We start from the raw sequence: 23,047 nt of genomic DNA on the forward strand, positions 1-23,047 counted from the left end.
TATGGTCCATAATGATTTACTTGAAATATTCATTATTTGAAATGTGTTGCTGAATAATTTTTGCAAATAATTCTTGGCCTGTGTATTGTTCAGAGGTGCAACCAAAAACCCACATGGCAATGACTTGACACTTTCACCCAACTGTCCCCTGGGAAGCTCTTCTGATCCAGTGTTTGGTGCACCTGCTGAAAATGTCCCCACTTGAAACTGGCTTCCTGAAAATACTCCTCAATGTTCACTTAAAAGTTCTGATAGAGAAAAAAAATACCACCAAATAGGTGCATATTTCTAGACTACCTGGAAAGGAAGGACATGAGAGCCAGTGGTCAAAACAAACTCATTCAGCAGTGAGAGTCCTATCTACAGGGAGCTTGCTGCTTGTTCAACTAGCCGATGGGCTGCCCATGCTGTCTTCATTCAGTCACTCCCTTCACTCCTCAGCACCATCAGACAGCACAGGTTACCCCAAGTGACAAGTTTCTTAAAAGTGAAATGTCATACATATTATTTACATATCCAACCTTCAGGAAGCCTGAAAGAGGTGATGCTGATACTAAGAGCAATGACAGTGCTGTGGAGTTTCCCTTGCAGCATCAATGCTGGGAGTGGCAAAGAGGTCAGCATTGATCCTGGAGTGGAGGGATACAAACAAGAGGCTTCACTTATATTCAGCCACATATTTTTCAGCCACCAGTGGTAGCCAGGGTATGGGTACTGTGTTTACATGGATGAGGGATGCCACACTTTGGGGAGTGAGGGGCTGGGTTTCCAGGAGTCTGAAACCTGGTGGGATCAGCAGATCCTGTGCCCTGTTCGCCACCTGCAAACAGATGGGTTTGCAGTCACTGCCCCCTCTCACTGGGGGAACAGCTGTTTCAAAGTGAGCATCCTAGACTATAAATCCCTCTGTTAATGAGATCATCAGGGGAAGATCCTTGGACAAACCCATCCCTTGTATCCCCAGCTTCCAGCTTGTTTCAGCACCTTATTAACAGGTGGCAGTACTTTCTTGGCTAATTTGGCTTCTTTGATGAGTAAACTGGTGATATAAATAAAAAGTGACAACAAATTTTAGTAGTAGCATGGTTATTTTTTCCAGGCATTTGTGTAAACATCTATGTAAATATTGCAATTCCTTAGACTGTCAGCTTTCAAGGCTGGCGTGTGTTTCAGTTTTGTTCATAAAGCACCTAACACAGCAGTTTCTGCTCTGAAGTTGGGACTTCTACTTGCTTCTACAGTGGAATTACTATTTACCTCTGCACATGTATTTTTGGTGTGTCCTAGGGATGCAAACTATTCACGTTTGTAGTAGAAGCAAGTAGTCATCACAAACCCAGGGCTAGGCCCCAGAAAAGTGTCACGTATAAAATGCAGTAAAGCTGTTTGCAAAATACTGTCAGCTATAAAGTTAGTTCTCAATGACATTTCTCTTGCAGTGAGGAGGCTGCTTTTAATTTAATTGCTAATTAAAAGTTCAATCATTTACTGCTTAATATTCCCAATTTAGCAGTAAATGAACATTAAGTGATATAATTGCTGCTGAAGTCCTTGACTAAATTGGAAAAGGAGGGGTGGGGGGCAATCTTTCAAAGCATCAGGGCTCGCTCTGTGCTTATGCCAATTTTCCACCTCCTCCTTTTGTTAGCAATGCTAAGTGGGGAGCACTGACCCTCAGGGTTAGCTTCTCTTGAATGAAAAACTGGAAGTTAAATCAGTGTGGCTATCTGCTTCGGTCTGTGAGAGCTGCCAGATGTACCTGTGCTCTGCAGAGGCTCTGGGAGTGTGTCCAGGGCAGCAGGGAGTGAAACACTGAGAGGGAGAGACAGCATGGATCAAATGGAACTGTGCTTTGAAGAGGACAGAGGGAAGGTGCTCTGTTACATACCAAAGCAAACAAGTGGGACTAACTTGGAAGACAGTGAGGAAAACAAATATATTTTTTTCTTCCTGAACTTCTAATAAAACCTTGATACATAGAAATATAGAATCACACAGAATCACAGAATCATCTCGGTTGGAAAAGACCTTGAAGATCATCTAGTCCAACCATTAACCTAACACTGACAGTTCCCAACCACACCGTATCCCTCAGCGCTATGTCGACCCGACTCTTAAACACCTCCAGGGATGGAGACTCCACCACCTCCCTGGGCAGCCCATTCCAACTCCTAACAACCCGTTCTGTAAAGAAATGCTTCCTAATATCCAGTCTAAACCTTCCCTGGAGCAGCTTAAGCCCACTCCCTCTTGTCCTATTGCTTGTTACTTCATTAAAGAGGCTCATCCCCAGCTCTCTGCAACCTCCTTTCAGGTAGTTGTAGAGGGCGATGAGGTCTCCCCTCAGCCTCCTCTTCTCCAGACTAAACACCCCCAGTTCCCTCAGCCGCTCCTCGTACGACCTGTGCTCCAGACCCTTCACCAGCTTCGTTGCCCTTCTCTGGACACACTCGAGTAATTCAATGTCCTTTTTGTAGTGAGGGGCCCAAAACTGAACACAGTAATCGAGGTGCAGCCTCACCAGTGCCGTGTACAGGGGTAAGATCACTTCCCTGTCCTTCCTTATATACATAAGGAAGACCACAAAGTCGACAACTGGTACTGAGAAGTAGTCTGTAAATGATTGACTTTTTGGAATCATGTCATTTTTTTCTGTTAGGCTGAGCTGTCACCCATCATAGCCAGATTCTGTGGATTAATGTGTATCCTGCAATTAATTATTACTTATTGTTTTTCTGTCTGACCCCTGGAGTTGTTTTTTATAAACTGCAAATTATCAGAATCTGATTCGCATTCAGTGCTACTGACAGTGAGAATGATCAGAAGAATTCACTTAACAAATATAGATGATAAAATAAAATGTCACATTTTATTACATACTTTTGTTCCATCTGTCTGAGCAATTTTAAATGCCAGATTTAAAGAAGTGCCAGGAGGCCACATCTTTCAGAGGTGCTTGCACATAGCTGCACTGGCTTTTAGCATTTTCTTTGTATTAACTGGATAATTCAGTGGTACGGTAAACTCCTGGAAGGGGGTGAGAGCATGTGTGTTTGCAATGGGACACTCACCTGTGCTCCTGACCCTATGCCACGTCCCAACTCTCCCCTCCCTAGCTCACACAACTGCTTTTCGAGGTGCTGCCCCAGCTGGGAAGCTGCATCATTGTTCCCATGCAGCTTTTGAAGGTCACCATCGCTCACCTCCCTGCCGCTTGCTAGTAAGACCCTACAAAAGTATCTCTGTTACCGTGGGCTTTTTCTATCACTCACAGCATTTCTCTTGTTTGCGTACCAAATACTGAGGCTTCGGAAAATTTCAGATTATCTTTAAAGTACTTGTGTTTCCATCAATGAGGCAGAGCAATGGTGGCAGTGGTTAGGTGGCAGGTTGTGGTGCTTTTTTCGTGCGGGTGAGCAGCTCCCATCAGACTGCTCCTATTTTCTTCTGGTCCTTGCTGGGGAGAGATGGTACCTGCCCTGCCTGCCAGGGCTGCCTGACCAGCCCGACACACTGGGCCCACCCTGTCCTCCTCACTAAATAAGGAAGTGAATCCACCTCAGCTCTGAAGTGCCTCAAAGACTGTGGGTTTTAAAGTGCAGCTCATACTTGAAGCATCTTTGATGCATTTTCTGCTTCAAAAATGCTGTGAAAAAATGAACAGTAAAAAGACCTAGAGGAAATAACTCAGTGCAGAAAAGAGATTGGGAAATGGAGCACAAAGAGGTAGAATAAAAAATGTAGAGAGTCTCTGATCAAAGAGTAGAGAGGAGAAGAGAAAAAAGAGATAATGAATAAGGAAGTAAATGCTACATACTCCATGTCCCACTGCTGCTTTCTGGGCCAGCTCAGTGGCACTCTGGCTCTGATGCACAGAACTGGTGCTGCAACAAGGGAGGAGAGGTTTCTCCTCCTTGGTAAAATCTGACTGGCTTTCAAGGGGGACAACAGTATTATACAGGACAACCTGTTACTGCCCCAGCATTAGTGCATGTAAGGTACGAAAATGAGCTGCCAGGAGTACTTCTGTTGCTGCGTCCACCTCATGAAAAAGAATTCTCATTCCACACTCCATCCTTTGCCATCCTGTTTGTATTCCCTTTGAGAAGCTGGCAACTTGTTGAAACATGTGAAAAACCCAGCCATGTTTAGGACTGAAGAACAGCTAGACAGTTCCCTCTACATGCACACATGCGTTTCACACAGAGAGACCTTAAAAGGTGCAAAATTTCAGCCACACATCCTTAGCACTTACTGAAAAAAATATTATCTTCTTTTATCGCAAATTACCAACTACTTGGAAATATAGGTGATAAGTTTTCGTGTGGTCTTCCATGGAAATTCAAATTGCATTTCAAAGTTGAAATTTGCACTTATTTTCAGGCATTCACAGTATCTTGCCTTTTTTTTTTTTTTTTTAAAAAGTGTTATGTCAGCTCATTTTAGGTGCAAATGTGGAGATAGGCAAAAGTATGAAGGCACAACTGAAGCCCTTTATTTCTCTTGGGCCTTAATTTTCTATATAGAATTAATTAGAGTTGGACTTCCCAATAGCTAGAAGTTAAACTTTCATATCTGTTTCTGTGAACTGGAAAGCAAGATGGTAAATTGCTTTGGCTGCCTTTGAGGCACCTAGTGTATTTTTAAGCCTTTCATTTAAAAGCTGGCTGTGCAATGGTAATGGTCAGAGGAGAAGCTGCCAAACTTTAATCAAGTTAAGGGTCATTTAAAAAAATATACCAGGAAATATGTATACTGGAGCCAAATATGCCACATATTTTAACAACCATTGAACATGGTTTTGCTGAAAGAGAAGACACTGAATTTAACACATACTCCATCTTTCCATACTAAACTTTTGAGAAGACATTGAATTTTTTTCCTTGGTTAAACTTTTATCTTCATGCTTGATCACTGCAAATACCAGAATCGCGGCCCTTGTTCCTGAAATAATGTAGGTTATAAGGGGAGGTAACTTGAGTATTGGGATTTGAATGCAAAAACTTTGCTAACTCCAGGCTACTATTAGTTTTGCACCCTGCCAGTGAGTAAAGTATGGAGTAGACTCGCAGAAATACCCCCAGCTGTGCTCATGCCTCAGGGTGGATTTAGATCAGACTGATTGTTCCATTAAACTCCCAATCTGGTGAGAAGTCACACTAGTAATTTGCATCTTCATAAAAGAATTAGCAGAGCTGTTGCTTTGAAGTTCAATTATCCATGTGCATGTTTAAAGCAGAATATTGAAAATGCACTGTGCTGTTTGCACAGCTGCAGAGAACTAAATACATGGGATGTTTGCAGGTTTGCTATCAAACTTTCCGTGCAGCCAGGGAAACACAGGGCTATTGTGAAGTCTGCAGAAGGTCTAAAACCATGGGCAAGCATTGAAGCAGAAATGAAGCTCTAAAGAAAGATTATAACTTCATTTGTGGACAGTGAGGATAAATTCAACAGGCCACTTAAGTGTTTATATTATGAGGTGCCGGCTGCAGCTCTATAGCGAAGGCTGAACTGAGCTTTGAATTTAAATCAGGGGTTCAACTTCATTATTTATGTGGATGATGTGGTTTCCTTTCTTTTCTTCCTCTTGTCTTGAAATCTACAGTACTTGCTCTTTGAGTACATGATGGATTTCACTAAATCAAGCAGTTAAGGGTTAAAAATAAACTTTAAAATAGATCCCTTATGAAATTAGCTTTTGTTCAGAACACTACTCATTTTTTCACATTGTTATCACTGTTAAAGCTCAGTTATACAATATAGAAAATAGCTTAAAATGACTATGAAAATAATTAATCAGTGTTTATATAATTGCTATGATCAACAGCTCATTTATACTTATAGGCATTATTACAACATCAAAGCTTATGCAGCCTATCATCCCTCCTTGCCAACGCAGTCATTCATTGCCACAATACTCCAGGTTATAGCTTTCCATGCCACACTGCTCCAACTCCGAGGAAGGCAGTAGTCCATTTAAACAGACATCTTGGCCCAGCTATTACGGCCCTCACACTTTGGGGATCTCCTACCTGCGTGGCTGCTTAGGTGTGATTGACCCTGCAAGGCTCTGTAAGACTCCCTGCACCGGTGCGGCCCTGCACAAGACCCAGGCGTGTTCCCCAGAGGGCTGGGGGTGGACAGTGGCTGGTAGTTTGGCACTTTAAAGCCTCTTCCTATGGACCTGCCTCAGCACTCCGTGTGGGAGCACCTTCTGCACCAGCCAGGGCAGTGCTAGGGGAAGCCTGGAGCTGCAGCTCCCACCTGGCATACCCCCACGCACCACCTGTGCGGCTGGCAGCAATGAGATCACTTGCAAAAACATCTGAAAAATACACTGATATTGGCCTGCACACCCCATTGAGAGAGATTCCATGGCTGAATCGGGCTTTGGAGAAGCCACATAGACTAGATTATCCATTATGAAACAGTATACACTGTGAGAAAAATTAATATTAAACAGATTGGCCCAGGTAAACTGCAGCTACTGCTGTCTACACAAGGCACTTGATATATATATTATTTTATGTCCTTCATCTTTACATAATTGACGTAATATTTCATGGACCACTCTACTGCTTGCTGCCACTATGCCACATTTTGGTTGCTGGTCATTTTTACAGAGAACAGGAGGGATCGCTGCAAGAGAGTCAGGCATGACACATAATATTTATCTATGAGTGAGAAAGATATTTTGATATGACTTTTATATTTATTGCTAGTGACTAATCAAAGTTCCAGCTCGGCATCTGAGGATCAGCATTTCTAATTTGTTGGCTGCCTATCTCTTAATCAGAGCAACATCTTAACATCAAGGATTCTGCAGCCTGTGGCATTTGTTATGGGAATGTACTTTGTTGAAAACCTAAGAGAAACAGACAGATCTGATCGAAAGGAAACAAAGCTATTACAGCTGTGTTTGAACACACTACTATTCCTATAGCAAAGACAACTACAAAGGGAAATACAAGTGAGGAAGGTTTTTTGAAATGCATTAAGTAACTAAGGAAATCTCATGTATGAAAATCCAGGACATTTTGTACAATTTCATGCACTGATGAATCTTTGCCAAAAGCAACAGAATTCCTTAAGGTTACAACTGTACGTGTAATTAACCACATCCAAATGATAACCCACAGGAATTCAAGAGGTTGCCCCAAAACATCTTCCTCTTGGGTGTTGTGGCAAACTATTTGTTATACAATAAGCCTAAAATGTTAGAGAGTCAGATCTGCTCAGTTCACACATAGTATATTCAGATAGCTGTGTCTTTCCAAATGAAAAACCCCAATGGAAGAGATAAGAATGTATTTATTTTATTGAAATACTACTGATCCTCCTATAACTAAGTCTGGGGTTAATCAGATTTACTGCAGTTTATTACTTTTTGTTTATGAATTACTGGAAAAGCATCAGATACTGGTGCAGTCAAAACCTCTGAGTACACTGCAGATCAATATAAAAATTGATCCAGTCTCTTTCCACAGCACACACCTTCCTTTTGGAGCAAGTGTAAATGTTATACAACTTAAACTAAACACTGAAAAGAATATTAAGATTATAGCTGATTTCTAGCAACTGCTAAACGCCTCTAGCCCTGAAACCACACTTCCACTCACTGCACCAGTCTTGATACATTCCTTTTCAGTGATTCATGTTCTTGTAATCTATAGAATTGTTTATTGTCTGTGTTTAACACTGCAACAAAAGACAAATAATGTCTTTTCACTGTATTGTAATTTCTTTAATATTCAATACTGTTCACCCTCCTATTGAAAAAAAAAAATCCAAGAAAAAGTTTTCCATAGTTTTTAATAGTGGAAGGAATTCTGTCTGGCAAAGAAAACAAATCCTAAGAAGTAGCAATGCTAAACAAAAAAAGAGTTCAAAGTAATTCAAAGTCCATCTCAAGCCTGCAGCCCACTGCCACACTTGCTTATCCCAGTGGACAGAGATAGAAGGTTTTGCAACATATGCAAAGGACTAATAGATCAAACTATTGTTGAATGTGATACTATAGAAAGATCAGGCAATGCTCATATCCAATTTCTTTACAGGTTCATTCCTGACCTGTCATATTTAAATTAATAATTTCCTGTTATTACTTATGAAAATAATACTTGAATTCTCTCTTAAACAGAAAACAAGAGGGGCATTTGCATGCCTTGTTACTACACATAGAGCAAATGTATCTTGTCTACTTTAACAGTTGCAAAAGTCAAGGGGAAGGGTACTGAAACACCATGGGAATGACTCCAACATCCACTCCTTACATTATGGCCTTACATTGAGTTATGTTATTTTCCTCAGCCATTTTATGATCTACACACTATTTGCTAGCTACACAAATCATGTCTGTCAAACCTGCAACATTATTGGCCCATTACAATCTGACTTCACCTTGTATTTTATTACTAACCAAAACTATTTCAACATAACAACCCAAACCAAGGGTCTGTCTTTATGAAGTGTTTGTATATTTAGCCAGGCAGAAAGCGGACATGTTGCCACATCACTGTTCTGATCTGAACAGTTCAAACTGTAAATACTAAACATTTTTATTAAGTCATTTGTAGCCAATTCAGATATAAAATAGCTGAGAGAGGATTTGTAAGTTTAGACTTGACCTGAGATCCATTTAGTCTAGTATGTGGTCTCTGGTGGGTATCAGCACCGGATTTTTCACAAGAGGTTGGGTAAGAGCAAATATGAAGTAACAATCCTATAGCAGAATTCCTCTCTTCAGGGCTAAGACTGCTTCCTTAGCCTAATGGTTTAATTATACTGTAAATAGCTTGAAAAACCTATCTACAATAACCATGAATATTTCCATCATCTATACATCTAATTCTTTTTTCTGAATTTTACTAAGCTCTTAGCTTCAGCAAAACCCTATGGTAATAGATGCCTGGAGTTCATTTAAAAAGTTATCAGTTTTAAGCTTGTCTCACAGAAAAAATGCTTTGTACACATGGTAACAGCTCCCAAGGAGCTGGAGCTTCTTTCCTCACTTGCTTACTTTCAGCGTGGCCTCTTTTACTTGTTGCCATACTGAACCAGATTCAGGCTTCCTTTGGAAGAAAATATCGATTTTGCAAAATTACTACTACTCTACACATATTATCTGTCTCTCAATATTTTTCCTTTTCTTTGATAAAGATATATTCAGTTTTCTCAATGAAATGTTTTGCTTCTGTTTCCTTGAATTAAAGCCCAAACACCCTAATGAGGATGACTTTTTTTTTCTATAGCCTCATTTATTGAGCAAGGCATGCACATCAAAAGACAGGTAACAACACAGTCATACTACAGCTGTGAAACTGAGCACAGTCCTGCTAAAAGCCTGGCTTTAACACTGGGGGTTTCCAGTGGCTGGAAACCTGCTTCAACACAGTTCTGCTCTTTCTGTTTTCACTTAGGCCAAGTTCCAGTGTCAGCCAGTGCACTGTGCAAAGCCATGGGATAAAATGTCTGATGTACCTGACTACTCATCTATCAGAAATCAGGGACACAGAAGATGCCGCTGCTCATGAGGAAAAAATATATTTCAATGGTATTGTCTAACCTGTCTAAAGGAAATGCAGTTACTAGAAAATATGCAAAGTGCCAAGCTCCTCACTGTGTGCTAAACATCAAAATCAGCCCCTAGTGAGAAAAGCCTCAGAGTGCAAAGATGTATGCCCTGAAATGCACACAAAGGGGAGTGGCAGCTATAAAGAGCTCAGTTCCACGTACAGAAATTAAAGGGCGACCCTCAACTTGCAATACCATCAGAAACTTTTCTGAACCATCCTGCTTCCCAACAGAATGTGACTTCTGCAAGTATTTCAGATCTTCCCAATAAAATGTCTAATGAACACTGCGAGGGCCACAAATCCTGCTGAAATGATAACTCCTCCTTCAGAACTGTCGGTGCCAGGACTGCTCCAAGCCCAGAAGAGCAGTCGGAGGGTGTCCTTTGAATGGCACTCCTTGCGCTGCTGTGGATGGGTGACAGCTTGAGTCATGGCTCACAGCTGCTTCCAAACCCAGCAGGAGGGAAGGGGAGGCAGAGGGAAATCACCAGGGTGGAAAAATTAGCTCTCAGAAGCCCAAAATGACCTGCGCAGAAGAGAGAAGTCTGCTGTAACACCCATGGACACACAGGGCGCACTGCAGGCATAGTTTGACTGGTACACAGTACTCACAAGTGTCCACAATAACCATTAAAATAAATACTCAGTAATATATAGGAAATAGCTGTAAAAAGTATGCAAGGTGCATGACTGAGTGAGGATAATTCCCCCATTTAATTTCTTGCACATAGGTTCTTTTTATTTCCAGACCCCTTAAAAAGTGAATTTTGTTTTCTAACTTCTGAATGGAAAGAGGAAAAAAGAAAAAATAGAAAGAAAGAATTATTCAGTTGGCAGCAGTTTGGTACCAGAGAGAATTTTTTGACACTGAGTCAATAGAAACAAAACCTCCACATGCTCTGTTTGGTTTCTCACCCACCAGACTGTTTCAGGGAGGTGATGTGTGGAGGGAAACTATATAGTTTAATTGTGTATTATTATCTATAAACTACTGGGTAGGCCCTGAGGTGTTCTGAAATAACCTGTAAAAGGAAAAAGCATCTGCAGTAAAGAGCATGAAGTACATCATTCTTTGCTTATTTACTACTTAGAAGTATTTTAAATCTTGTTTTTATTTTCAAGTAATCTCAGCCTGCAAATGTACAATGCACCACTATAACAGCTGCAGATGATATTAAGAGAACTGAATTGCAAGTACACTTTGGAGCACTGAATCATCAATGAGTGCTGGAGAACTGTTCTTCCATTATTTCAAAAGCGTACACATTACCAAATAAAATAAAAACATCTTGTATTATTGATATATTACAGCACAGTGGGTAGGTCGCATAGAAGCCAGAAACGGATAACCAGAATAACTCTGTAGTTAAAATATTTTAATAAAGTTTATAGAGTTTAATTTGTTACCTGTAAAAATAATAAAAATGACATATAGATACAGGATCTACCCTTGATCTCAGAAGGAAATTCATTATATTAATAGCACTACAGAAGATGCTCAGCTTTTGCATGATTTTTTTTTTTATCGTTTAATCATTGTAGGTTTCTCTAAATTATATAAAATGATCAATTGTTTGGACAAAGAAGCATAAATTATCACAAATACATTCAAAAGTATTTTTAATAAAAGCCTGCTAGGCTTTACGAAGCAATGGTGGTAAGGGCTGTAAAATTTTATTTTAAAATGAACTCTTGAACATCAGAGTAACATTCTCATGCTTAAATGCAAGCACACAGATTTTTCTCTAACACTGCAATATTATTCTGCAATGGAATGATGGAAATGCCATAATATGTCATAAACACAATTTAATACTTTTTTTTCCATTAGAAGACTGCTTGTAGGCAGAAAAATAAATTTATTACAGCAGAACCATTAGTGCTTTCACAGTTAATGCCTGAGAGCATTTTCATTTAAAATTCGTTTTTTCCGTGGTTTGTAACTTGATAAATATGCCCTGGACCAAAACATGGTTTTCAAGAACTAATAGTAGGGACCTCATTTAACTCAACTACATTTAGGTATGTATTTTAAAAATAGTGGAAAAACATTTTCTGCGACTGAATTGTGACAACATGTGACAACCACTCAGGATGCACGGGAAACTGAGAGCATGGTCAAAATCCAGTTCGTGTTTAGCTCAGGTTAAATAATTAACTTTTCAGCAGCATCGTGAGAGTTACCAGTCTGGCCCCGAAAATCACCATCCCTGCATGTAGGAGCCATTGCTTTATTTCACCCCTAAGAAAAATTATTGGCACTGGGAAAACATGAATGATCATCCATGCTGCAATGTGTGAGCAATTAAGACACAAAGGGCTCTCTGTCCTCTGAAGAGCCATCCGTCCTCCAGTAACTCTGCTTAGATGCCTGCTCACTAGCTGTGGAATAAGTCATGGGCTTTCACTTCTCAGTGACCTGCCCAGGTTTCCACAGATAACTCATGTTAAAAATTCAAAACCTCCAGCCCTCAGCCTACATGCCAAACAACAATTCAGCTCTCTAAACTTCTTCTTCTCTCTTCTCTCCTTCCAAAATAATGTTCATTGAAACTGGAAGTTTTGAGTCAACATCAGAGGTACTGGCAAATTAAGCCTTGTGCTGTTTTCTTTCTGGTTTATTCAAAGACAAGCAGGGGCAGAAATATTACCAAATAACACATGCTAAGTGCATGATGGCTGTATGCTGCAGAGCTGGGTTTCCCAGCTTGAACTTTGCATAGATCTTTCCTGCTGCCCTGTAAGCGTGGGAAATCTCTTAATACACAGTAGAGGCAAAATGAGTATTTCTTTGCTTCAGAAGCAATATTCCAATATGGATCTTAAGAGATTTAAAAAATCCAGAAACTATGATTTCAAGAAAGGGCTCTTCAGAATCCACGAATCTGCCACTTAAAATTCTCAAATGAATAGCACAGACTGTGCTTTTCAAAGGCACCCAAAAGTTAATCCACTGAACTCTCACTGCAATCTAAAGCATCTGACATTTGATTTGTACAGAATCTTTAGCAAATCCCTCAGCTATGGCATATAAGCACCTTTTCTTGGCCCAAAGAGATTGCCTCCCGCAGAGACAATTTATGGCCTAGCAGGAGCTGGCTGGGCTCCAGCAGGAAGAAGCAAGGCCATTCCATGGGGGAGAACACTTCTTGCCATGTCTCAGGGTGCACACTAGAAGGGTGAACTTGTGGCCTGTTTTTTCCAACGCCCTGCTGGAATGAGGCATAATCTCTGCTTTTATACTATTCATTCCTGGGAATCTTTCCAGGCAAATCCGTTCTGCACTGACTGTTTGGGCTGCCCCTGCCCCCACTAAGTCAGTGATGAGGCACTCATTGCTTTCAGTCCCTGCTGGCTATGTCCAATGAGCTCATCAAGAGCTTTAGACAAATCCAAAATCTCAAGTTGAGCTCCTCAGCATGTCTGGAAGCCCTTTGCTGTGTCTTCCCACAGTAATGTATTTCCACAGCTCAGCATCCTCTGCAATCGTATTTATCTGCATAGAGCCAAAAAACTAAGACTTTCAAGCTGACCACTGTAGGGTCATTCCAGCATCAGCTCATAACTGCTAGTACATTAAGCCTGAATCCAAGTGTTCAGTCTAATATTAGACTGCTTCATCCAGACATAGGCACATTCATGTAGATGTGGGCAGTTAATACCTTTGAAAAAATACTAACATTTAAAAGTTAAAATTAATTTGAAAACTTTGGCTCAAGGACACAGAGAAGTAAAATTGCTACCAACATTTTGGAAAAGCCCAAGTCAGCTACAGCTCTACTAAGCTAGCTCTACTAGCATCTGTTCAAGCCTAAATACAATATTGCAGTAATCAAAAAGAGATCCATTAGTATAAAAATAGCTATCAAATAAAATGATACACTTTTAGAAGTAATGTAACTTCTAATAAGCATTTAGAGAACTTGAGTTTACAAAATAATAAAGAAAAACTCCACACAAAATACAAACTAGGATGTGATTTTTCCGTGAAGAATGACTTTTAAAGCACAGGCTACTAATTCTTATATTCAGTGCTTTCCAGACTGAATGTCCTGCTTGAAACACACTTTCCATGTTCCCAACTCTGCACTCCTCATCTCTCCCCTTGTGCTTTCACACTTTACAGAATCATAGAATCACAGAATCGTCTAGGTTGGAAAAGACCTTGAAGATCATCCAGTCCAACCATCAACCCAACATTAACAGTTCCCAACTACACCATATCCCCAAGCGCTATGTCAACCCGACTCTTAAACACCTCCAGGGATGGGGACTCCACCACCTCCCTGGGCAGCCCATTCCAATGCCTAACAACCCCTTCTGGAAAGAAATACTTCCTAATATCCAGTCTAAACCTTCCCTGGCACAACTTGAGGCCATTACCTCTTGTTCTATTGCTTATTACTTTGTTAAAGAGACTCATCCCCAGCTCTCTGCAACCTCCTTTCAGGTAGTTGTAGAGGGCGATGAGGTCTCCCCTCAGCCTCCTCTTCTCCAGACTAAACAACGCCAGTTCCCTCAGCTGCTCTTCGTACGACATTTACGATAGTATGTTTCATATATTTATTTCACTATCCTTCAGACGCATACCAAGGTGTGAGAAATCTTAGCCATCAATCTCTGCCACAGACTTCAACCGAACCCTGAAAGGCACTGCTAAGTAGGCTACAGAATATGCAAATATGAAACCTAGTAAACTACTAGCTGCCTTTCAAAATGAATTTATGGCTCTCCTTGCCCACAGATGGAGCTTTCCTTGTAATATTTCTCCTCACAGTTCTCCTTCATGGTTCATGAAAGTGTTTCTGAACAGGGTAAACATGAGGCAAATTTCATGCTCAAAAAAGTGTCTGGACACAGTTTATGCATCTATCATTCCTGTCAAAATTGTCTGAGGACCTTGGTAACAACATTCCCTAAGCTAGCGAGCCCAGACCACCATCCAGCACTCGTCACTGGGTGTTGACTGCCTGGCCCCAGGACAGACAGCCTCTTCAGCCACTACCATTTTTACCCAGTGACTACCTTGGACCGGCTGTTTTAGTGGTGCACAGCAACGCTATACCAAATTGAAGACAGGCAGTGAAAACTCTTATCAGTCTGTTGGTGGCACTGAGTAAATTAAGCCAGTCAGAATATACTTGGAGGTTAGCCAGAATACAGAATGTACTACAGATCTCATCAAAATGGCTAAGCTCTTGGACTACAACTCAGACTAAACTCCCTTTAGAAAAGGAAACCAGACATAGCTACAAAATTATATCTGCACCAAAGGTGACCTTTACAATACCATTTTTGAAGAATAGCGGAAGAGAAAGATGGGCCCAGATCTTGCTTTTGCTGTTGTCTGAAACATCCTGCTTCTTTGATACTGCTGAGACATGAAGACCAGGAGACCAGAGAAATGGAAACAAGAGCAATGCTCACTTCTAACAGCTGCTTCTTTGCTGCTGAAAAGAGCAAATTTCCTGAGGAGTGGATTCCCCAGGGCGGTAAGCAGTTTTTAATTAGAGTCAGGGAAGACCAGCCAAGGGACCAGGCCCTTTTCTATCAAAATTAATGAATAAGAACCAAATTGGCTGTTTTGGCTGAAAAACTAGTCAAACTGCAATGTGTTCTAATACTTGGGTGACCACGTTGGTCGACATCCAGCAAGCCAAAATTATCTGCTTTTTTTACACATCTATTTAAGCATCTTATAAGCAAGCATGTATTTGAGGGTTTATTTCATTGTTTTAGGATTGTGTCAGGTGAAAGAAACAAGAACACAGGAAAATAAAACAACTATTAAATGGTAATTTTGTTTTGTCAAAAGTAACTCAAAGGGAATCAAAACAAAACTCCCTTCTGTGGAGTCTCCCAAGTGCTTCAGAAATATCCATGAGCTGGGCAGGTGCAGCAGGGAGCAGGTGACTATACTAGGGTGAAAAAAGGTCTCTTACCATGATTTTGCTTTTAGATAGCACAACGACCAATTGCTTTAATAGATGACAACTGTGAATCCTTCTACAGCACCTCACAGCTACAGAGTCCTTTAAGGCAGAGTACCTTTGATAAATGGAGTCCTACATCATTACTCAAAATGCTGAGTTTGCACTCATGCAGTTGCAGAGCTACTTCCCTCACGTCCCCTCAAGCCTCTGCCTGACAAATCCTTCTCCTAGACCTCTCCAGAAATAAATGAGCAGCAAGAAACGTCAGGATTCTGATACCTTATGTCAAACTGCATCCAAATTTTTTGTTTGTCTAGAAGCCTCTCAACTGCTGTAATTAGAAACTGTAATGCTATTACCAACAGTGGCAGTTTCTATTGCTAAGGTCATAAATTGAGTGATTTGGTTATAATCACTCTTTGTAGGAGCATGGGTGTGTGATAAGGGAATCAGTGAATGATGGATTCAGTAGCCATCACCTCCAGCTCCTAAGCTGCTTTTTATCTAGCGGATATCAGAAGTCCTGGCTGCACACCCATATTCAGCAAAACTCCACTTGATCGCACATAGTGATCATGATGAGCTCTATTCAGGGAACAGCAGGTCAGAAAACAAATCCCTGTTACATAAATATAGTCAATTTATACTTTTGTACACTGATCATAGACTGCAATTTCCTGCATAGGATGGCACAGCAAAAGGCTTAGTCTCAGAAAAAAAGTCAGAAATCAGTTTGCATTTCTTTGTGTTTACATGGTTTCACCGATAAAGTACTGGGAAAGCTCCCTTTTCAGTGGAGATTTTTTTTTGGTAATTTTTCATCTGATATGCTTAGCTACTTCTGTAAGCAACTCTTCCCATTCAGAATCTTAATATCTAAATAGCTCTTAAAATCTTTAGATAAATTTCTCTCTCCCTTTTTCATTTTCATGCCTTCCCCCTTTCTTAGTAATCTCAATTTTAAGTCAGCAGCAGCATAGTTCAGAAGCATAAAAGATGCTCACATATCCTGCCTGTTCTTTTATGTTCACAGGCTGGCTTGGAGCATCTCAGTGCTATGTCCACTGTTTCAGGTCTGCAGATACTGTGCTCAGCAGTGGGATCCCAAATGTCTCCTAGACAGATACAAGTGTCTACAGAAGATTATGGATGACATTTAAAGGTCCCATTTGGGATGAAAGCTCCATTTGATGCACTGCCTTGCAGACCCAGATACAGACAATTCATAGTGCAAAGAATCTACAGTCTGATAGATATAAATCACATCACAGTTGTAGCCAGATATGTGGTAAGAAAGCAAATACAGTCATAAGCAGTGCTACTTCTGTTGTGTATTGGTTTGTTAAAATAGAACCAAAGTCAAAGGGACTAACAGTAGTGGGGGAGTCACTGGAGGAAGGCAGTAAAGACGAAGGAAGAGAATCAGTATATGTTGCTTCCTTGGTAAACACATGGTCAGTTGTATCTGAAGGATGGATGTGAAAACAGATGAAGTGATACTTGCACTGATATATCAGCATGTTTGCATGTTTGCATGAAGAGGTAGACAACAGAAAATTAAAAAGTGCCAGGGAGCCTGTGCATTTCTGGCATTACTTAATCTGCTCTGACCCTGCTGATACAGAAACAGAAGTGCATGGGCAAAACAGCAAAATACAGCTGTTATTGTGACACAGTACTGAACATAAGAGCGGGGCTCCAAAAGGACCACACCTGCCTGTGACAGAGCTTCCTCAGCCTCATGAGTGACAGTGCCAGGAGAGCCACGAGGACACCACTGCCTGGACAAGGAGGTCTCCCTGCTTTTGAAAAGTCTTACATTTCTCCTTGCCTGTACCTCTGCACTGAAACCAGCACTCATGTCCAATAACGCACAAATTGGCAGAACACCATAGTTCCACCACTGCCACAGGGAGATCGGAGCCTAGGTGTTGAAAAGTGCAAAGCAAACCTATCTATTAGTCTGTGATATATCCTAAGCCAAATGCTAAATTGCAAACCAGCATCAAACAATGAGGAAGATGACATGCTTAAATGCTGCTGAAGTGTAAAACTCAGTAGAGAGGAATGGCACTGCAGAGAAATGGAAAATTTTTTTAGATAGATTTAATGTATGCTGCAAAGTTCTTCATCCCACCTGGTAATAAGAACAATAAAAGACCAATATGGAAGAGTGAGTGAGTTCAAAAAGTAATCAAGAATAAGAAGCTGGCATATGAAAAAAAAGACAGCATCTGTTACAGAGAATGAATGGAAATCACATCTATCTCATACTCAAGGAATAAGAAATGACGAACTGAAAGCCTATTCTGATAACATACTATCCTGGAAAAGGGCTATGCCAGGATGTCTTAAAGCTTCTGGGAGACACAGCTGATAAATTCACATGATAATTCCAGTCTCCACCTGGCAGGTGAAAGAGCCTTTTCCCTGTTCCAGGGTTAACCACTGATCTATGCGAGCTTGGAGCCTCCTGTCACAACTAAGTCTGTCGGGAAGAATGATACCAACGTAACAATACAAATGTGCAAATACTCATCAGCAGCTAAGACCATGGCCCGGTTTCCCACAGTATGCTGTCCTGTCAAAGACATGTGGCATTCTTTTGCCCTAGTAGGAGGGAACATGGCTGTGTATCTCAGCTCTAGCTGCAGAACAGCAGTGACAGGGGAAGCTGCAGCTCTCCTGCAGCCAACCCACAGCTAATGCAAAAGCTGTGTTTGAAGCCTTGTTAATGGTCTGTGAGTGCAGGCTGGAGTGGGGGCAAGAGCAGAGAAGAGATGTGCAGGAGAGGAGGTGCTGGATTCACATCGGGTGGTCTATATTTGAGGTCTAATTCAAAGCCTGATCAGGGTGCAGTATGAGTTTCAGAAAGGGGACCTCAAAGCAGGAAAACACCAGGTGGCTGAAAGGGAATGATGATGATTGGGATTTTCCTGTTGTCTCCCATACATCTTTGTTGGTGATTTTCTTTGAATGGCTCCACATGAGAAGCTTGCTTTGGAAAGGGCCATTTGTCATATCTGGAGTGCTACTCCCAAATACCACATGCATTTGAAAGAATTAACAAACATATGGTCTGATTTGTAAATGATAAAAAGATACAAAACCACCCCTCCCACCCTCTGCTATGTCTCCTATTTAAACCTGGAACAAGTCCCCTGACTCCCACCCAGAGTTACACAAACCAGCATACACAAGAGCAGTATCTAGTCCCTTCTTGACTGATTTTCTTTCCTGGTATATTGCAGAAGGCATGATACACACAGACCTGCACATCTTTGACTTCCCATTAGTTTGTGACTCGTCACAAATTCAGGCCATACTTGTGCCTGTAAACATGACTGTCAGACCACTATCTGTAGGATCTGCAGTGTCATGAATTAACCTAGTATGATCTGTTTGCTTTACCAGCTGTATAGGAAATTCTCATCCACTGTCTATAGTCATTGCACATTACATCCTTTGAAATTCCACTTGTATTCAGATTTAAGCCTTTAACTTAGATTATCTCACTCATGTTTATTACCAAATTTTCCTTACCCCTCTGTTTTTTCTGAAACAATCTCATTTTCTGCTGTTGCTCTACTCCCATTAAATAATTGGTACCCCACCACATTTTTCTACTTTCATATTCATATCTGGACCTGAGAAATCCATTTTATGTTGGCAAAGGCCCAAGTCCAACTACACTTGCTGGTTATTACACAACGTGACACAGTAGTACGAAACATCTAATAAGAAAGACAAACACCAGAAGCAGAGTGAAAAAGTGCAGAGAACAGAGCCATGTAACAAAAGGAGCAGGTATACTAAAGGCCAGTGAGGATGAAAAGGAAAGTTTTAGTACTGTTCTCCTTTGTGTTGACATGTATGTTTCTCAGCAATCTTCCCTCCAATTGAAAGCACAACCATACTGAAGTGAGTGGTACATTTGAAAATCAAATTACACATTTGAGATCAACCAGGTCATAAAGAGCCTTGTAGGTGACCAAAACCTTGTGGTATCTCCCACTGCAGTGCTCAAGACTTGTAGAAGCTGGCTCTTCCATTGAGCCTGTAGATGTGACTCCTCCCCTCAACTACGAGAAGCTTTTAGTTTCAGGTTTATAGCAATATACGGGTAGAAGGGAGTTTAAAATCCCAATTTTCAAAAGAAATTACATCCTTGAGAGAGATTTTCTTAACTTCTACATGCAGATCACCAGATTCCCGAAGAAAATTCCATTTTATTCATTCAAAAATGCAGAATACAGCCTTTTACCTTAAATATGCAGAGAAGGCAGGTCATCAGGCAGCAAACAGAAAGCAGCAGCACAGTGTCCAATGCCATGGGAGTACCGACTTCTCTTAATCTGACAAAGAACTAAAGATCAAACATCTCGTGATTATCTGTTCTTCTAAGCAAAATGGTAACTGACTGAAACGTATACATTGTAAGCAGGCAACATTCCCACAGGAGACCCAGCATCACACAATTCTGTCACATAATCAGCTGACATCAAGTCCTTACTCACTTGGTTTCTTTCCTAAAAAGACTCAGCGTGGGAAGGCTCTCACCCTCCATTGACAATATATAGTTTATTTAGTCTTTCTATTCCCCCTCTTCTGTGCTGGTGTTCACTGTCTTTGAGTGTGACTCCACAGAATAAATATAATACAAAACCAAGAACATTCTCCTTTTCTCTCTGGAAAACAATATGCTCCAAGACTACATCCTCATAATGTTTTATCTAATTGCTCAGGAAAAAAAATGGGTATTTATCTTAAAAAATATCTATCACCTTGTCTTGACAACAATGCAAAGTATTGCCAAAAGGCAACGGTCTAGTTTTACTCCTGGTGTTTCCTACTAGGATTAGCTTCAAGTCCCCTGTCTTCAATGAAAGCCAAAGGGGCTTTTCTTTTGTTTTCCTAAATAAGCACTTCATTCTTATCACATCAGACTTATTTTTAGAATATCTGAATAGTATAAGTTGTCAGTTGCTACTGCATAAATAGAGGTTGCTAAGGAAGGCACAGTAGCTGCTTCCTTAAGCAACAGTGGCAAAAGAAGATGAAACAGCAGATGATTTCTAGCAAAACAGCAGACTAAGAGCAGCAGTTCTCTTCTACTGCAGTATTTCAAAAAATGTGGAAATGTCATCCCCTAAAGTACTGATTTTTAAGTTAGAAAAATATAGCAAATCTACCTCAAGTCGGCACATTTGGTAACAAGTGTAAGAACGCATTTTTCCTGCTTCTGAAATTCATGTCCTTCTCATTTTGTAGCTCTTTAGTTCTTCTTTTACAGTTGTAGACATGTTTACTCTCTCTTTTAGGGTTATTTGCCTACTTCAGAGCAATCCTAGGAATTCACAACTCAAGGATCTCACATTCAGAACCACATTAAAGATTGCCAGCAAGACTAAGTTCCCTGTAGCTGCAGAGAGTATGTATTTAGGTGTAACATTGTTATTTAGGGAGAGATTTGTCAGAAAAACGGTTTGGTTTCTTATTTTTATTTAGATCTGAATGTTGTCAGATGACTACACTGGTGCAAAGAATTTGGTTTTGAGGACTAAAACTCTTTACTGGGGCTTCTACTGAAGCCCCCATCTTAGAGGACGGATTCAGTAACTTCACAGTTGGAGATTATCATTGTGCCCATTCTTAATCACTTTCAGAGCACAAGAGCAGTCCTCTGCACCCAGTCCACTAATGAAGCCAGTAGCAAGTACATAACTTAGAGGTGATATTCTGCTGATGTGATCACTTCAGGAAGCTGGCTGCCACATGCTGTTCTGGCTGTAGTCACTAGGGGAAGATATTACAACAGTAGAGCTCCTTTGGGAAAGAAAAACGCTTATGACTTGTCCACACAGGGAACAATTCAGAACAGTTTATCTGAATTAGCTAGAGATCTGCTGTGGATTAACCAGAATCACATCAAACCTTGTGGTATATACTTTTATTCAGAATTAGTTGTCCTAATTCCATTAGATTAATTTACTTCCAAATGTTTTACACAGCTAGTGACAGACCAAGAGCAGAAGACATTTAAGGCAGCGGAGGTTTGAGTGGGCAGAGAAACTGTGAAGCTTTTCTTTACTTCCCTTTGTGGAAGTCCCTGAAAACCAAAAGGCCTAGAAAGTGAGAAGGCCAGATGCTGAAATCACAATAGGACCCCATTCATTTGGCTTTCCACTTATTCAAGGGAGAAGCAGGCAGCCGCTGGCTCCAGCTGCAGTCATGCCTGTAGTACACTTCAGGATGACGGCAGGGTATCTTGCCTGATCTGTCCAGTTCCTCAAAGGTACTTAGGGGAGATGAAAAGTGCTGGTGTACAGCAGGAATGTCTGGTGCGCTGGGGTCGAGTCAGCTGTCAGAGGCAGAGCCTGGTGGAAATGCTCTTGGTGTGCTCGGAGGGAGGTGCTGCAGGGCTGAGAGGTCTAGAGCTCTGCTTGCTCTTCTGCCTGCAAATACTCCTGAGTGTCCCCAAAGGCCAAGGCTATGCAGATGGCCAGGAATGTATGTGATCAAACAGACTTAGGCTATCTGATCCTAAAATGTAGTGCACTCTGCTTTCTGCATGGCAAGCCTCAGAAATACCAGAATTAGACTTCAGAAGAGTATAAAAAGCTCCCTGCTAACATAATGTGCAAATGGACTGTCGCACTCACTGTGATCTTGGACAGCAACAAAATTAGAAGGCAACAGCAAACAGCAAAGAAAATTGCAGCTGAAAAATACCAACATTATCCTCTTTTAATACATATTGTTAAAATGAACATTTTTAAAAGCTGAAGAGATGTGAGCCCAGATGCTATCACCGTATGTCTTATGCAGTTCATGATTACGAACAAACAGCAGAATACATATAAGGGAATCTAAAATGGTATGGATATGAGCCCAGCTGGTGTCCCCGTATGCCTTATGAATTCCATTTTTAGGAACACAGCAGCATATAGCATTAGAGATGCGTCTTAAACATCTCATTTATAAATAGAGTGGAGCTGTTTCACTGAAGTACACACAGAAAAGGTCTACAAGGATCATAAAACCAGCTGCATTCAAAACCACTGAAATGGTTCAACCACAGTGTTTTTATTCGGAACCACTCTGCACCAGAATATTCCCTGAATGAGCGATGATGCTTGTTCATCATAGGCCCCTCACTAGGATTTTTTTAAAAACAACCACCAAAAGCCATTTTAGTCAGAAAATGCCAACTTACTTTTGTTTTGACAAACTTCCTAGTGAAAGATTTTTCAGGTCCAGAATGGAAGAGCGAAGACCCAAGCTCCAGGGCAGTGGAAAGGTACCATTGTGGGAGAGGTAAATTCTTGCCACTTCTGAAAATCAAAGTAGCGTCTGGAGCTTGGCCGGTCCACATCCTGGGGAGAGTCCTTCACCAACAGGCTGTGGACTCTTCTGCAATACAGCTCTTCCTCTCCCGCTTTTCAGTTTCACCAGAACCACCTCTAAGGGAAGGTAGTTAACTGTAGGGATTCCTGGTTAATTGTGAAAATATATCACCAAATGCAGTTGACTTAA

At 40.9% G+C, this 23,047-nt stretch overlaps 1 protein-coding gene across 1 annotated transcript in view; it reads right to left on the bottom strand.

The window, feature by feature from the left end:
- Positions 1 to 19,774: 19,774 nt before the first annotated feature.
- Positions 19,775 to 23,047, bottom strand: part of PLPPR5 (phospholipid phosphatase related 5) — a 48,641-nt gene continuing 45,368 nt past the window's right edge. Inside the window, exons 6-7 of the transcript XR_012629873.1 lie at positions 22,728 to 23,004; positions 19,775 to 19,877 (exon numbers count right to left, since the gene is read on the bottom strand). The gene's annotated coding sequence lies outside the window, so the exon portion shown is untranslated. The remainder of the gene's footprint in view (positions 19,878 to 22,727; positions 23,005 to 23,047) is intronic.

The sequence above is a fragment of the Strix uralensis genome, chromosome 8, assembly GCF_047716275.1.
Source record: "Strix uralensis isolate ZFMK-TIS-50842 chromosome 8, bStrUra1, whole genome shotgun sequence".
Taxonomy (NCBI): Eukaryota; Metazoa; Chordata; class Aves; order Strigiformes; family Strigidae; genus Strix; species Strix uralensis.